This window comes from Acomys russatus, chromosome 1 (assembly GCF_903995435.1).
Source record: "Acomys russatus chromosome 1, mAcoRus1.1, whole genome shotgun sequence".
NCBI lineage: Eukaryota > Metazoa > Chordata > Mammalia > Rodentia > Muridae > Acomys > Acomys russatus.
In genome coordinates this window covers 88,633,569-88,650,404 of record NC_067137.1, presented here as the reverse complement: position 1 = coordinate 88,650,404, position 16,836 = coordinate 88,633,569, and positions in this window count along the sequence as shown.

Here is a 16,836-nt window from a genome sequence, read left to right as displayed (position 1 = left end):
CGGGAAAGTGTTTCCCAGGCTGGTTCCCCGGCCGGGCCAGGGAAAAGGCGGGGGTGGGGCGGGGTGGAGTGAGTCCCCGGGACTCGCGAACTCCCGGCCTGGGCGCAAGGAGGGCGACTCCCTGCCGCGCCCCCCGCAACTCGGGCCGGGATGGCCGGCGACCGCGCCAAGGTGCGTCCCCGACCGGCACCGCGCAGACACCGTTCCTCCGAGGGACAAAGGTTGGACTGGCACCACCGCGCCGGGCTCAGCCTGGGGTCCCCAAGGGACCCTGGCGGTGCGGCGGGACTGGGACGGGGTACGAGCCCCGGCGCCCCTCCCCCGCCGCACCCCTCCCGGGAACCTGTTGATTAAGATCGCCACCGCCCCGCCGCTACGGGCCCGCCCCTTACCTCCGCGCCCCGGCGGCGGCCGCCGATCCGCTCGCCCTCCGTCGCTCCTCGTCGCGGCCCAAGCGACAGGGGGCCGCCCGCCCTTAAAACTCCGGATAAAGAATCCCGAAACTCCCTCTTGCACACACACACACACACACACACACACACACAACCTCCAAGTCCTTAGTCCCCGCCCACTCCCCGCCGCCAGCCTCCTCCGTCGCCGCCGTCGCCAGCAACCAACTCCTCCTCGAGACCGCGCGAGACCGGCCCCCGCGGCTGACGCGAGGCCGCGCACGCGCCCCCGGGACTCACGGCGCAGCGGGCGCGCCAATCCCAGGCCGCCCTCCCCCCTGCGCGCCCCGCCCACCGCCCGGAGAGGCCGGGACGCACCATCCAATCCGGAGCCCGCGCGGGGAGGGGGCCCGCTCATTGGTCCGCTCTGTTCCCGGGGCGCTCGGCCGCGCGCGCGCGCTCCCGCGCCTCTAACTAGGAGGCGCTCGTTCCGACTGCCGAGTCCCCTTCGCCGCCTCAACCCGGCCCTTCTGCGCCTGGGCAAACAGTCATCTATCTCCTCGGGAAGATCCGATTCCCTTTGAAGAGATTCCTGTTGTCCTGTCAGGCACGCCAAAAAAAAAAAAGTCAACAGTCACTTAACAGTCGTGACGCAAACACCTGGATGTGTACGAAGTGCGGCACAACCCCCCCCCCCCACGCCCGATTCCGCAGACCAGTCATTTCTGAAAATCAGGAAGGATGCCAAGGGCCACATCTGTTGTCACCGAATTCTCGGGAGAGAATTTGGAGTTACATAGGCCAGTCCCAGCGCGAGACCATGCTGTCAGGACATGCCTATGCCACCATCTGAAAAGGGTGGACACAAAAGTGCTATGAAAGTGAGTCCACGAAGAACTGGATTTGGAGCAAACAGAAATATGTTCAATGCAGAAAATGCCTTTTTTTTTTTTTTTTCATAACCAAAATCCATTGCCTCAGGCCGTTCGGTTTTCTCCAGGGGCACATGGCGTAGACAACTGTCCTTCAATGCCTTCTTATAGGCGAGTTATCATGTCTATATTTTTTCCCACCATGGTTTTTAAACATCATTCCCAATATACCCAGGCCCCTCCCACTTTTGCACATCCTTACCCTTTTTCGTCCTATAGTTTGTTAGTGTCCCCAGGGAGCACTATGTCTTCTGAATTAAGCAACCCATCAGTTCAGGTGTTTAACATCTTTTTGGATTCTACCCTTCCTGAGTCATCAACCTCAAATCTTACTGGCAGTCTATAAGTATTCTATAAGTATTTAAAGCTGTTTATTAGTGTCTAGAAAGACAGAGGGAAGAGCAGAATTCTGTGACATACCACCAAAGACCTGTTTTCCTCTGTCAAACGTTCCTCAGTGGACTTTGAGTACAGACGGACAACTTCCAAATCTATGAAACTGAAGTCTTAATTCTTATTCTTCACAAAGAAGTGAGAATTTGTGAACTGCAAGCAAACTTTCTCCAGAATTCCTAGACTCTGTTAGCAAAAGGTTAGTCCTTTCTCCTTTTTAAATATCTAAAACACTGTTTTTAATACATAAAATACAAGCCCTCTAGTTCCTAAAAAGTTTTGGATTTTTTTGTTTGTTTGTTTTGGAAATGTTGACATTTTGGCTAGCTTTCTCTTGTTGTTGGGACCGCTCTGTGCATTTTAGTGTGTTTGACAAAATAGTTTCCATCTGTAGATTCCAGGCACGTCTCTCTTTCCAACTGTGATAAAGATGTTTACAGACTTTGACAAAGGGTAGGAGGGGCAATCACCTCCAGTTATGGACCATTAATTTAGCTTTTCAAAGAAATGGTCTCTATACATAGCGCTCTTTTTGACAAAGACATTTATTTTTTATTTTGTGTGTATGAGTGTTTGCCTGCACTTATGTATGTGCACCACCTACTTGCCCGGTGCAGAGATCTTTGGTTTCGCTGACGTTCAGGTTACAGACAGTCATGTGCAGCCATACGGGTGCTGGGAACTGAGTCCAGGCCCTCTTCAAGAGCAGCACACATTCTCCACCACTTATCTTTCCTGCCCTCCAGGAAGTCTTCCTTCTCATACCTTCCAATAGCCCGGATAAAGACAGTTTTCCAAAATATTTCCTCCCAGATGAGCACCCTGCTGGGTGCCTTGCCTTCCTTCCCGAGCTGCTTAGGCTTCCCCCTGCTGTAGGATCCATTCTGACTGATAAAATTATAATCACTGTTAATGTGAAATAGTGGAACAGTGGCTACTGTCAAAATAGGGTAGATTCTTTTATAAAGCACAGTGAAATTTTGTTATTTTACATCCTAAGAATAGTTTCATGTTTTAAAGAGAAGACTATGGAGACTATGAAACCTATACTTTGGTGAATAGAACCTTTCCTAGAACCCCCAGAAGACACTAATTGTGGGCATTTCATAAAAAGACAATAAAAATAAAAAAGTGTAGCTGTAAGAGTGGAAAGTATAAAAGCTGCCGGCAAAGTGATTGGAATTCTATGATGTGAGTGTGTGGCAAAGCCTTCCAGGGCTTATGTTTTCTCTTTTGTAATGTAATATAGTTTTTGTTTCCGATGTTATGACTAGTAGAGTCTAGTGGGTAGCATGGGAGTTAAGACAATGTAACATTCATCCTAAAATGGAATAAAATAGGTAATTGGTAAGTCATTTAGAACCTCCTGGTTGAAGAATTGTTCGTCCTTGTCAGAGTGCAGTCCACCTGCTGAGTCACCCTGGCAAATTTGTAACTAAAGGCTATGGATGGATAGAGAGTGCCAAACCGTCAGAGCAAGAGCGAGAAGGAGAAGAGCCTTAGTACGTATCCTTCCTCCTTCTTCATCTTGATAAGGAGAAGAGCCTTAGTACATATCCTTCCTCCTTCTTCATCTTGATATCTGCTTACACCACCTGCTACTGTGTTAAATTAGTAAAGGCCATGCTATGTTAAATTGGGAATAGCATAATAATGTTTTTTAGCCACTTGTAAAGTCTGAAATCTAAAATCTCAGATTTCAAGGTGCTACCACTTACCATTATTTTTGAAATCCTTGACTGTGGACACATGTCTTCTTTTTGTGCCAGTAAAAGAGGTTTTCATAACTGAATTAGTTGCCTAAGCACTTTCTTTCTTTCTTTCTTTCTTTCTTTCTTTCTTTCTTTCTTTCTTTAATTGAAAGTGGCTCTCAATATACAGACAAGGCTGGCCTTGAGCCTGTAATTCTTGGCCTTCCTAGTACAATGGTTACAGGCATGTGTCACCATGCCGGGCTTTTGTTTACTATAGGTATGTGTCACCATGCTGGACTTTCGTTTACTCATTTTTAATGGTTTGAGCTATATAATGTGATTTTAAAAGTAGAAACCCAGTGAGACGGAAGTTGCAGAACAACAAGTTTGGTTCTAAGCTAAAAAACATTAAACAGTTGCTATCGTGAGGAATGAGAAGTTCCACTGTCTGTGATTGGCATCAACCCATTCAGTGGAGGTCAGTGTCACGCGATTGTCCTTAACAACTTTTTACTCTAGTAAAAACGTTTATTGAGCACGCCGCTGTAATAAGCATTGCACTGTAGCAATTGAAACAGCTGATAGACCCAGTCTGTCCCGAAGGAGTTCACAGTAAACGGGGAAGGGACAAGATAGGTACAAATAGTAAGAAAGTATGGAAAATGAAATTAAGGAATCAAAGGGCGAGGACAGAGAATAAACCACAGTCGGAATACTTAGAATAATGGGAAAGTAGGTAGGAGTTGAGATTTTGATTAAAGGCTACAACATTTGTTAGATTGGAGAAATAAGTTTAAGAAATCCATTGTATAGTGATTGTAGTTAATCATCTATACTTGAAAAACAGTAAATTCTAAGGTTCTCACCACAAAAAAGCAAGCATATAAGAGAATGCTAATTAGCTCATTTAGCCATTCTATAAATACATACATATTTTAAAACATGTTATACATCCCAAATATATGCCATTTTCATAAATTAAAATTTTAATTAAATTTAAAATAAAGACATTGCCCTAGCTGTTTTCACCACTGTGTTATAATACCTGAGAAACACAGGAAAAGGCTTGTTTGGGCTCAAGGTGTCAGACCCCGGCTTTTTTGGTGCGCACCCCTGGATGTGGGAACATTGTAGTGGGACAAAGCAACCCATGTCATGGATGACAGGAGGCCGAGAAAGAGAAAGAGAGGAGGGGTCTGGGAACAAGGGATAGTCCTCAAAGGTCAGGGACAGTGACCATCTTCTTCCAAATCCTGCCTCGTAATAGCCCATTCAACTGTGACGCTTGTTCAATGCATTAATCCATTGATGAAGCCGACATCCTCTCAAGGTTGGGATTTGAGAGGGACGCTGAGGCAAATTGTTCTTTTGGGTAGGAGATTTATTAGGAGAGCTATCGACGTTATGGACAGATAGACAGACAACCCCAATGCAAGGGCTCAGAGAAGTTAGGCTCCAAGCTATAGATAGGCAGACAGCATGACAGGTGGTCTGATCAGAGTTCAGGCACATGAGGCCCAGTCGGGGGTCCTTTCTTACAGGAAGGGGTTGGTTTTGTAGTACTGCTTGCAGTTAAGACTGTCTCTGGTGGCTGGGAGGGGAGGGCTCCTGCATTCCAGGAAAGGAATTAGTGAATGACCCCAGGATGTAAGGGAAGTGGGGGGGGTGGGGGGTGGGAGGGTACATTTAGTTAAGATATACCGGCTGATGTCTGGCAGCCTGAGCCTTTACATTTCCTCGAGGGAGTGGGAATTGCATTAGGACATTTGCTTTTCTCTTGCACCTGGGGAGTCTGTTAGGTAGAGATAGGAAGCATGCCATTTCCTTTACATGGGTGTAAGAGAGAGGCTGCCATAGGCAGGCGTGGCCTTAGATTAGCCCTTAGCTCAAAAGCTAACACTTTTGCCATCCATGTTAATTGTGCCAAAAAGCCAAGCCTTTGCCACATGACCCTTTGCGGGGGTGGGGTGGGTGGGATGGGGGTGGGGGGGGGGGCACTCCATATTCAAAACACAATAGACATAAGCCGTTTGAATGACAAGTACACGGAGAATAGACTTCTGGATTTATTAACCCCAGCATAAGATGTTCGATATTTAGGATATGGGTCACTCATCACACATTTATTCACACGTTTCTTAGTGGCCCAATAGCAAGCTGAGGACATTTAGCTAAATAAAGTATGCTCCATGAAAACTTTTATTCTGGAGAGAGGAAGTAGGTAAATTTGGAACTTAGACATTTTTCTGATGAGGTATGTTCACCACTGAATGTAAAAAAAGCAAATCAAGTCTGTTCTTACAGAAATTGTAAAATTACATATATCTTTTCCTCATTGATTTCCCAATTATATTTGTTTTATTTGCATGAAAAATGTTAGCTACCAGTGTGAACGTCTGTGAATGGGGTTTGAGTAGCTTGTGGCATAACCCTATTCTTGAACTCATTTTGATTGACATGTAATTAATTCCGTAAGCACTCAGACAGCTTTTGTGTTTGGCGTGGGGGTATGGCCCATGGTCACAGCTATTTGGGAAGCCAAGGCAAGGAGAGCATTTGAACCCGGAAGTTAACAGCAGCCTGGGAAAGGAAGAGAAAGAAGAAAGAAGCCCACAATAAGGCCCAGCTAGTTGGGCTAAGGGCTTTTTCTCAGGGTGTGTGGGACTCTAGGCCACATCCCCAGCAGTAGTCATGTGATCATGAAAGAAGCTACACCAATGAATGTGTGAAAGAAAGCAGTTTTCTGGGAAAGACTGGAACCCCTTCCTTAGCCTGACGTCATCTATGAATAGAGTTGATGTGAAACAAAGCCTCAAAATATTAACAAGAGGGGGACAGGGCAGCAAAAGCCGGCACGGTCAGATGCTTTGGAGGCTCTTTTCTCAGCTCACTAGCCCACTTCCCTGCTTGGGAATTTTTTTTTTTTTCTTTTTCAAGACAGGGTTTCTCTGTGCAGCTTTGACTGTCCTGGACTCCCTTTGTAGACCATGCTACCCTCAAACTTACAGAGATCCACCTGCCTCTGCCTCTCCCTCCTGTAGTGCTGAGATTACCTGTGTATGCCACCGCACCCAGCTGTATTTTGTTTTGTTTTCTTTCTTTTGAATTTCATCTTTAATTTCTTTTTTTATTAAACATTTTTTTATTTTTTTACATATATATTTATATTATTACACATATATACAATTAAACTACGTATAGCAAGAAGAACCATGAAACAATCAGGAGTTATGTTACATTCTTAGTGGTTTGGCTATTTGTATTTGACAGCCTTGAAGAAAACATCTTTCCTATCTTGGTGCGTCTAAAATTCTGAATGGAAATCAATCTCCATCACATATTGTCATTATCATCTTAAAACATCTATTTAGACCTAAAGACATCTTAACCCCTAAACAACTAAGCTTCATTGTAAAACTAAGCTTAGTAACCAATTTCTGCTCCACACCTAACTGAAAGGAAGGGCTTTTCGTCATCAGCTCCTGGTGGCTACAAGGACCCCCACCTAACCAAGTGCTGAGCTTTTCCCTTAAATCATATTTAATGTTAGGCAATGGTGGATTTGGATCTTCACCTGTTTTATTCTTTGAGCTCTTTTTTATTTTGTTTTGTTGTTTGCTTTTGTAATCAAAAAAATTATATTATGACTGATCATTAAGATCTTCACGATGCTCTCACATCTTTAAAAATCTTCAAGATAAACTGGCTGCTGCAATAGCTAGATGCTTTATTCCTTCACAAACCTCATGTCTGAATCTGTGAGACAAATTTTAGGGCTCTCATTTGCCCAGCCCAGGTAGTCTTTTGTGTTAGCCTTGGCTAAGTAATACTTTCTCCTCAAGTTGGCTGGGTAACCACACTTACATGTTGATTTCTGGAGGTGGTAGGCCTTAAAGCCACAGTGGTCTCGTGTGTTGCACATGTTTGCCATGCATTATGAACACTGACATTGCCCTTCCTCTGTCTTGTTTCTGCTTCCAAGGCCGAGAATTTTCTACACTCTTTTAACATGGTTCTTCTCTTCCTATCTCACGCGTACCTCCTTTGTTGCTTCTTTTGTTTGTTTGTGTCCTCCAGTGGTAAGTTTTGGAGTGTCCTAGAGTTCTGACATTGAACAGTTCACTTCTCTCTATTTGAATCACAGCTACGGTACTTGCCATCTGATCAGAAGAAAGCTATTTAATTTCTCCTAGGTTTAGCTTACTCATTTATAAAATGAAAGTGGAAAAAAAAAAAAACGACAGCTAACTCCTACACTGGTTATGAAGATTTACGCAAATTTACATATGTGCTTAGGTACCCCCGTGTCCTCAACATGTTCACTGCCACATATATGCAAGGGCAATGTGCACATAAATCATAGATTTATTTTTAAAAGCTATGTTCCAACTCCTGGTGTTTCCAGTCCCGGTGTATCCAAAGCGTCGCCTTTGGCCTGGATTATTACAGTAACCTCCTTCCCGTCAGCAGCTTTTCCTAGTAGAGCTGCCAGATGCTAAATAAGGGTGGTGTCCCCAAGTCACTTTGCCTCAGCACTCTCCAGGTCACCATGAGTTTTGCTTTCCTGACCTCGGCTCTTACTACAGTTCCCCTTCCTCACTTCACATCAAACGCTGCTCTGTTGCTGCTCCTGTTCCCGCTGATTCTGTTTCAAAGGCTTGGCATTTGATGTTTCTTGTGCTTGAAGTAGTCTCCACATGGCTGCGTCACTTCATTTAGGTCTCATTTCAGAGGTTCTTGGTGAGGTCTGTTACATTACACTGCATAAAGAGCCTCATCTTCCACACTCTGTCGCTTAGGACGTCCTCTTTGGTGTCTCCACAACTCCATTCCTCATTATCCGTATCCAGCACCTGATGTTTTCCTGTCATCCCAGACTAGACTTGTAGGCTTTATAAAAACACAGACTTTATTTTACTCGTTATCCATTTTTAGAGATGTCTGATACATACAGTACTTAATATTTGCTGAGTAGATAATGGATGGATGACATATACATGAGTGGGTAGGATAGAAATGGTGAGTCAGAGACAAACTTCAGTTTTGTCATATGTTTACCTCATTTCGTAGGAAAATCCTGCATGGGGGTGGCGGTTTCTGTCTCCTTCTTCCATCCAAGCGGCAGGAGGTAGAAAGGGCAGACAGTGCAGATAAAGAAAACTATTTGTCCTCTCCTGCCTCGTCGCTATGTTTCATGGATTACTATAGCCACCCTAATTCTTTATTTAATTGGTATAGCCAAGAATTAGAAACCAAAAAGTCCCTTCAAGAGGCAGAATAGATGACTGATTAACGTTAGCCCCAGAATTTATGCAAGTTTCCGGCAAGCTAAGATATCTTGTTTCTAACATATAACAGTTCTAAAGGCTTCCACAGTGTGAAGTTTCAGTAGCTGTGTCAGTTCTGCTGTCATGAAACAGACTAGGGGAAGTCAGGCTAACTGAAAAGAAAATTTTATGGAAATTACAGATCAGGTATAAGAAGCAAATCTACCTAGAACTTGCTAAAATCTGTCAGTGGAAGCTGGTACAGTAGACATTACAAACTTATCACAGGAAGCCCCGACCTTCCCATGGGAGAGACTTCAGAAGAACGGCAATACCACTGGCCCTCACAAAGGTTTTTATTAGCATGCTGGTGGAGTGGGAGACCAGGAGCATCCACGTGGTTCCCTGTAGAGCTTTCCCTGAAGCTACCCAGGGGGATGGGCACCTTCTCCTGTGTCTAGAGTAACTTTTAGAGGAGTGTTTCAAAGCATACTTGGGACTTCAAGCTGTTTAAATCAAGTCGATGTAAATGATGTGTAGCTTCCCCTTAACTAACAAGTACCTAGAGAAAGCTTTTAGGCCTCATGGCCCCTGGGTAGCATTTTAAGCAAACGTAGTAAAGCAGAACAGCTTCTCAGCCCTCTAATCTCAGGTCAGGGCACTGGAGAGTTGAGAACAACTTGGCAACGGCAGTGAAAATGCATCTTCCCCGCCCCCTTTAGATTATAGACATGTGTGTATATATGTATGAATACACAAAAATCATCAAATGCATGGATTTGCTTTAATGAAGACACAGAGTAGCTACAAGGGTGTTAAAACTTCAGTTAGCATCATTTCATAAAAATGCCTGAAACATCAGTATAAAATATGAATGGGACAAGTTCTGGCAGTAAAATTAGGGGTAGTTTTTGTGATTCACTATTGTATACAAAGGTAATCTCTCCGTTTGTGTGAGTCAGGAAACCGGAAGCGACCTTACTGGGCGGCTCTGGCTTGTGGCTTCTCTTGAGGTTAAACATCAGGATGGCAGCTGAGGCAGTCGGCGTCTGGAGGCATGACTGGGGCTTAAGGGTGGCTTTCAAGAAGGCTCATTCTCATGACTGTTTACCCAGGCTCTTTCTGCTCGTTTGGCTCTCCCTTTAGATGGCAACAGCTCTCTCACCACAGAACAAGAGAGTAACCAAGACAGAAACCACAGGCTTTTTTTTTTTTTTTTTATGGTTTAGTCTCAGAAGGCAGTCACTAAATCTCACCCACAGTCAAGAGAAAGGAGTAGACTCTGTCCTTGAGGAAGTATCAAGTATTCATGGCCATACCTGGGAGTTGTGGTTGGTTGGTCATCCAGTTTGATTTGTTTTTGTATTTTGTACTTGCTTGACAAAATTTACCACTAAGCTGTTCCCCCAGTCTTGAGAAATACTATTTCATCTGTGACCTTGGGACATTTTACTCCCCTCTGAGCAAGCAACCACTAGGATTACATAGATAAAATCAAATAATGGTAGACTATTATCACAATCTATTCTTTTGTCCATATTTATATAAATAAGTTATATCATCTGCTTCCATCCTAAATCCCACCCAACTGTCTACTATGATTCTTGCAGAAAATCCTTACCAACTCCTTTTTCATGAGTAATATAGGAAATGGCACACTCCCATAACAGGATTACTTTACATGCATAGCTAAGCAGTTTTATGTGGCATTTTGTCAAAAGGTATCATAAGTCCAAATAAGCATTTAAACCTCAAATTCCAAAATTCAGTTGCCTTTTTCTTCATATTCAGTCTCTAGATAGCTTCAATAGGTTACTTTGGCCAAAATTCTCCTTTCAGAAAAAATTTTTTAAAAGCAGTAGAGACTGCTTTAGCTCTACAAAGGAGATCTTTTTTAAGACAGAATATTTCCACACTGTATTAATACATTCCTAGACTCAAGTGATCCAAACCCTGGGACTTTAGGTGTGCACCACCATGCAGACCTGAAATAAAGTAAAAATGGCCATCTTACCAAAAGCAATTTACAGATTCAATGTAATCCCTATCAAAATACCTACACAAATTTTAAAGACCTTGAAAGATCAATTCTCAATTTCATATGGAAAAACAAAAAACCCAGAATAGCTAAAATAATTCTGTACAATAAAAAAATCCTCCAGAGGATCAAGCTGCACTGTAGAGCAACAGGAATTAAAATGGCATGGTGCTGGCTTAGGCTGGTTGATCAATGGAATCGAGTCGAAGACCCAGAAATAAATCCACACACCCATAGGCACTTGATTTTTGACAAAGAAGCCAAGTCTATACAATGGAAAAAAGGATAGCATCTTCAACAAACAGTGCTGGCCTAACTGGATGTCTACATGTAGAAAAATGCAAGTAGGTCCATATTCATCACCATGCACAAAACTCAAGTCCAAGTGGATTAAAGACTGCAACAGAAAACCAGATACACTAAATCTGTTAGAGGAAAAAGTAGAGAAGAGCCTTGAACTCATTGGCACAGGAGACAACGTCCTGAACAGAACACCAACAGCCCAGGTACTAAGGTCAACAATTAATAAATGGGATCTCATGAAACTGTAAGGCAGAAGACACTGTCAACAGAACAAAGCAACAGACTACAGTCTGGCAAAAGATCTTCACCAACCCTGTATCTGATAAAGGACTAATATCCAAAACATACAAAGAACTCAAAAAAAAAAAAAAAAAAAAAAAAAAAAAAAAAAAAAAAAAAACACTAAACCAAATAAGCAAATTAAGAAATGAGGTTCAGAGCTAAACAGAGAATTCTCAATAGAGGAATATCAAATGGCTGAGAAACACCTAATGGCTCTGAGATTCCATCTTACACCCATCAGAATGGCTAAGATCAAAAACTCAAGTGACAGCACATGCTGGTGAGGATGTGGAGAAAGGGGAACACTCCTTCATTGCTGGTGGGAGTACAAACTTGTACAACCACTTTGGAAATCAATCTGGTACTTTCTCAGAAAATTGGTAATAGGCTACCTCAAGACCCAGCTATTCCACTCCTTGAAATAGACCCAGAAGATGCTCCATCACACCACAAGGACACTTGCTCAACTATGTTAATAGCAGCCTTATTTGTAATAGCCAGAATCTGGAAACAACTGAAATGTCCCTCAGTTGAAGAATGGATAAAGAAACTCTGGCACATTTACACTATGGAATACTACTCAGCTATTAAAAAGGAAATCTTGAAATTTGCAGGCAAATGATGGAACTAGAAATGACCATCCTGAAGGAGTTAACCCAGACCCAGAAAGATACACATGGTATATACTTACTTATAATTGGATACTAGCCCAACATGGATGTCCTCTGAGAGTCTTCACTCAGCGGGGGATCGGGACAGATGCTGGGACTTGCGATTGGGACTCCAGGTGAGAGTGGTATGGAAGAATGGGGAGAGAGAAGGTCCCAGAGAGGATCTGTACCCAGGGGGCATGCACAAACTGCTGTACCAAACAAGGACAATGCATGCAGTAAACCTAAACCTCTTATTCAGATCTAGCAAATAGACAGCGCATTCTCCACAGCTGTGTGGAGAATGGGACTGCCTCTGACATGAACTCTGATGCCCCCTATTTGACCACTTCCCCTTGGTGGGGAAGCCTGCTGGCACTCAGAGGAAGGGGAAGCAGGCTATCTGGATGAGGTTGATAGGTTGTGATGATATGGTGAGGGAGGAGGTCCCCTTCTGTCACAGGCCTAGAGGAGGGGAATAGGGTGAAAGAGGGAGGGAGTGGGGACAGGAAGATACAAGTGAGAGAATAACAATCAGGATCTAATCTGAATGCATTATTTTTAAAAATGGGGGCGGGGGAAGCTTAAATTGAAGTGCCAACCAAGGACCATGCATGGACTGGACCTAGACCCGCTACACAGATATAGCCAACGGGCAGCTCAGGCTTCATGTGGGTCCACTAGTGAGGACAGCAGGGACTGCCTCTGATATGGATTTTGATGCCTGCTTTTTGATCACCCTCGACAGGCAGGACTGCCTTGCTAGGCCACAGGGGAAGAGGACAGGCACAGTCCTGGTGTGCGTTGATGAGCTGGGGTGGATGGGAAGGGGACTTCCATTTTCTGAGGAATAGGGGAGGGGAGGGGGTAGGGAAGGAGGGTAGGACTGGGAAGAGAGGAGGGATGAGGCTATGACCAGGATGTAAAGTGAATAAAAAAATAAAAATTCCACAAAAATCTATTTTGATGATATGTAAATGTCGGTTTTGCCTACATGTATGTCTGTGTACCACGTGTGCCAGGTGCCCCCAGAGGCCATAAGAGAGTATTGGATCCTCCTAGGACTAGATTGTGGATAGATAGCGAACAGTGTGGGTATAGATGCACTATTTTTTAAAGCTTACTAAAACTATGTTAGCTTTCTTTTTAGTGGTGCTGGGATTGGACCTAGGGGCTCAGGCAAAATAGGTTCTACTGCTGATTATAATTTGTGCATGTGTGCATGCCCGTGTGCATGTGTGTGTGTGTGTGTGCATGTGTGCATGCCTGTGTGCATGTGTGTGTGTGTGCATGTGTGTGTGTGTGTGCATGTGTGTGTGTGCATGTGTGTGTGTGTGTGTGTGTGTGTGTGTGTGTGTGTGTGTGTATGATGTGTGCATTCAGTCACTGTTACAAAATAAATGAGAACAGACTTTGGCTCGTGGTTTCCGAGGTTTCAGTCTGTGGTTGCTTGAGGCCTACAGCAGGACAACTCATTGTGCTGAGAAAACATGAGGAAAGTGCTGATTTTATGGTGGCCAAGAAGCAAAGAGAAAAGGAGGAAGGAAATAGCGCCCTGATGTCCTCCAGAAGGTCACACTCCTATCTTAGTTACTCTTCTACTGCTGTGACAAACACCATGATCACGGCTACTTAGAGAAGAAGGTTAGAGTTCATGGCCATCATGGCAGGGAGCAGTGTAGACGGCAAGCAGGCTGGAGCTGGGGCCTGGGGGGGAGAGGACAGACAGACAGACAGACAGACAGACAGATCGAGCTAACTAGGAACGACTTGGGCTTTTGAAACCTCCAAGCTTGCCCCTACTAATAACCTCCTCCAGCAGGGCCACACCAAACCTTTCCAAGCGGTTCTACCAACTGGGGACCAAGCATCCATCCTATGTGGGGTTAAATTCTCACTCAAACCACCACAACCCTCGATGATCTAAGTTTATTCCGCTAAGCGTCACTATCTGAAAATAGACTACCTCTTAATAGTGCCAAAACCTGGGGCCAAGTCTTCAACACACGGGCCTTTGGGGGCCATTCAAGATCCAAACGGTAGAACTAGTGTATAATTTTACATTGCCTTTAATTACAACACATGAAATAAAGCATGCTCATTTTTAAATATTTTTATTGCCAAATATTTACATGAATATAATACCCACTTCAGTCAACAGATAGGATGCTTCCACATCTTCCAAGAATTCCCTTGTACCACTTTGCGGTAATTGCTCTCTCAACCAACCATGCTCCAGATAGCCACTGACCTATCTTATAAATGATCTTTCCAAATCTTCTCTTAAATCACATGTGTGTGTGTGTTTGCTCTCTCGCTTCTTTCATTCAGCATGTCTCTATGATTTCTATACGGAAGCTTTTATTAGTAGTTTGTTTCTCTTGGTTGTTAAGTGGTATTCTGTATGGACATAGCTGCAATTTGTTTAACTACTCCTCTGTGGATGGGTAATTGGGTTATTTCCAGATTTTTCCTTTTCTAACATAAACAAACCACTATGATCATTTGTGTGTGAGCCTTGTTCTAAACTTATGTCATGTTGTGGCTATGCCTTTCATTTTTTCTTTGGGCATCTGAGAAGAATGTCTTAGATTAGTAAGCATCTTCTGACCCATTTTCTAAGGTCATGAAGGACTTTTACTAGCAACATCCAGTCATTTTTACGAGTGTCTTCTCTAGTTTGTCACAGATAATCCCTGTCAAGGAAATCGTTTATAAGGGAGAAGTCACTTCCACATTGCAAAGTGTTGCTGTGTACTTTGGATCCTAACACATTCCGTGTAGTCGTCATCTCTTCTTGATGTCATGGGCATCTTTCTTTTTTTTCTGGTGCGGGCATGGGAAAGGCATTCTTTCCATTTTTGGAGCATCAGGTAAGGGACAGCAAGTCCCCTGGGTGAGAGCCAGGAGAACAGGTAAAGAATTTTTCTCTAGAGGAGTACTTTTACATTGAAATATATGTAAGTTTGTGAATTAGTTTTCTTTTAGCTGGGCTATAGGGCTTCTCGTGTTCAAATGCTAGTTCCACCATTTTCTAGGCATCCACATGCTTTGAGCAAACATCTTCCAAGCTCCATTTCATCATCTGTAACCAAGGGAAACAACAGCACTCTATGGATTCCTGTGCACATCAACAGAGATAGTACACGAGAAGCATGTTGTACAATGGCCAGCTGGGTTTAAAGCATAATTAAGTGATAACGTTACTTTTAATGTGTAGGAGCATTTTGCCTGTATGTATGTATGAATGTATGTATGAATGTATGTATGTATTTATGTATGTATGTATCATTGTATGTATGTATGTATGTATGTATGAATGTATGTATGATTGTATGTATATATGTGTACTGCATGTGTGTCTCGTGCTCATGGAGGCCAGAAGAGAGTGCTATATCCTCTGGCACTGAAGTTACAGATGATTGTTAGGTGCTGTGTGGTGCTGGGAACTGAACACAGGTCCTCTGCAAGAGCAGCAAGTGCTCTGACCTGCGGAGCCATCTATCCAGTGCCTAAGTGGTGACTTTAAAAAATTACAAACTGTCTATAGCTTCCTGGTCTTCCTTCTCAGCTTTGGGGTTGCTGGGCATTTAAAGTCAGAGTCTACCACTGACCTACATGCCCTGTCTGATAATTTCCTTTAAATGAAGTTTCTTAATCTGTTTGAAAATGACAGTGAATTGTCACTTAGTAAGATATATTGCCAAATTATGGGTTCAATAAATACTTGTTAAGCACTAAATATTCCGCTAGAACACACTATGTGAAGAGCACAATCCTCACCACAGTCCTCACCATCCGTGACCCCAAAACAGACAATGCAGGAAACACAGTGAGGCTGGCATTACAGAGATGAAAATGAAAACACTAAGAATAACTTTTCCTAGCAAGGCCAAATCAAAGATTTCGAATACACTGAGTTTGTAATTTGAAATACAATTTTGTATAGCTCATTAGCTTCTTTTGAAATACATATCCACAAACAAAAAAGAAAAACACAACTAAAATAGGATTTAGAAACTAGACTGGCATGGATTACCACTCTGAGTGTTAGTGGTAGCTTTTATTTCTGCCACACAAAAGTTACTGCTGCTTTTTTCTTGCAGAGATTGCCTTTTCCTGAGTTGGGCTTTGTTTTTAAGTTTAATAGTTTGTACTGATCTGATAAAAAAAAAAAGTCAGTTTATTCCAAAAGTCTGAAATATAAAATATATACTTACATACAAAATGTCCTAAAAGGTTCTGCTTTTAAGTGCAAGACTAGAAATTAATACAAACAAGCAATTAAAAAGTAAAATTAGAAGTGGAAAGATAGTTTAGCTCTGAAGAGAACTTTCTGCTCTTGCACAGGACCTGGGTTGAGTCCCCAACTTCCACATTGCGGCTCACAACTACACTGTACAGTATATATACTATCTACTACACTATGCCCCAGGTCCAGGGAGTTTGATACCTTCACCCAACCTCCAAAGGCATGTACATAGTACCAGACATGCAGGTAAAGCATTCATACACATAAAATAAAAATAAACAAGTCCAAAAATCATGTTAAAAAATAAAATTTAAACGTTGGCATGTAGAACTGTAATAGAGCACGTATGGGTAAGGGCCCAGATTCATCTCCAAATGCCACTGCAGATAAAAATAATACTAAAAATAAAAATAATAAAACTGTGATGAAGTTTTTCTTTAGAACATAAAAAGTAACGATCTATGTACAGGCATGATGGCTCGGGTGGAAGTGCCTGCTGGCAAGCCTGACAACCCGAGTTTAGTCCCTGGGACCACCTGTACAGCATTTAGGACATACTCCCATAATGGTACCCATATGGCCCCTCTGCTCTGCCTCCTGCTGGGGTGCCATCTAGCCTGTGAGAAGAGTCTAGAG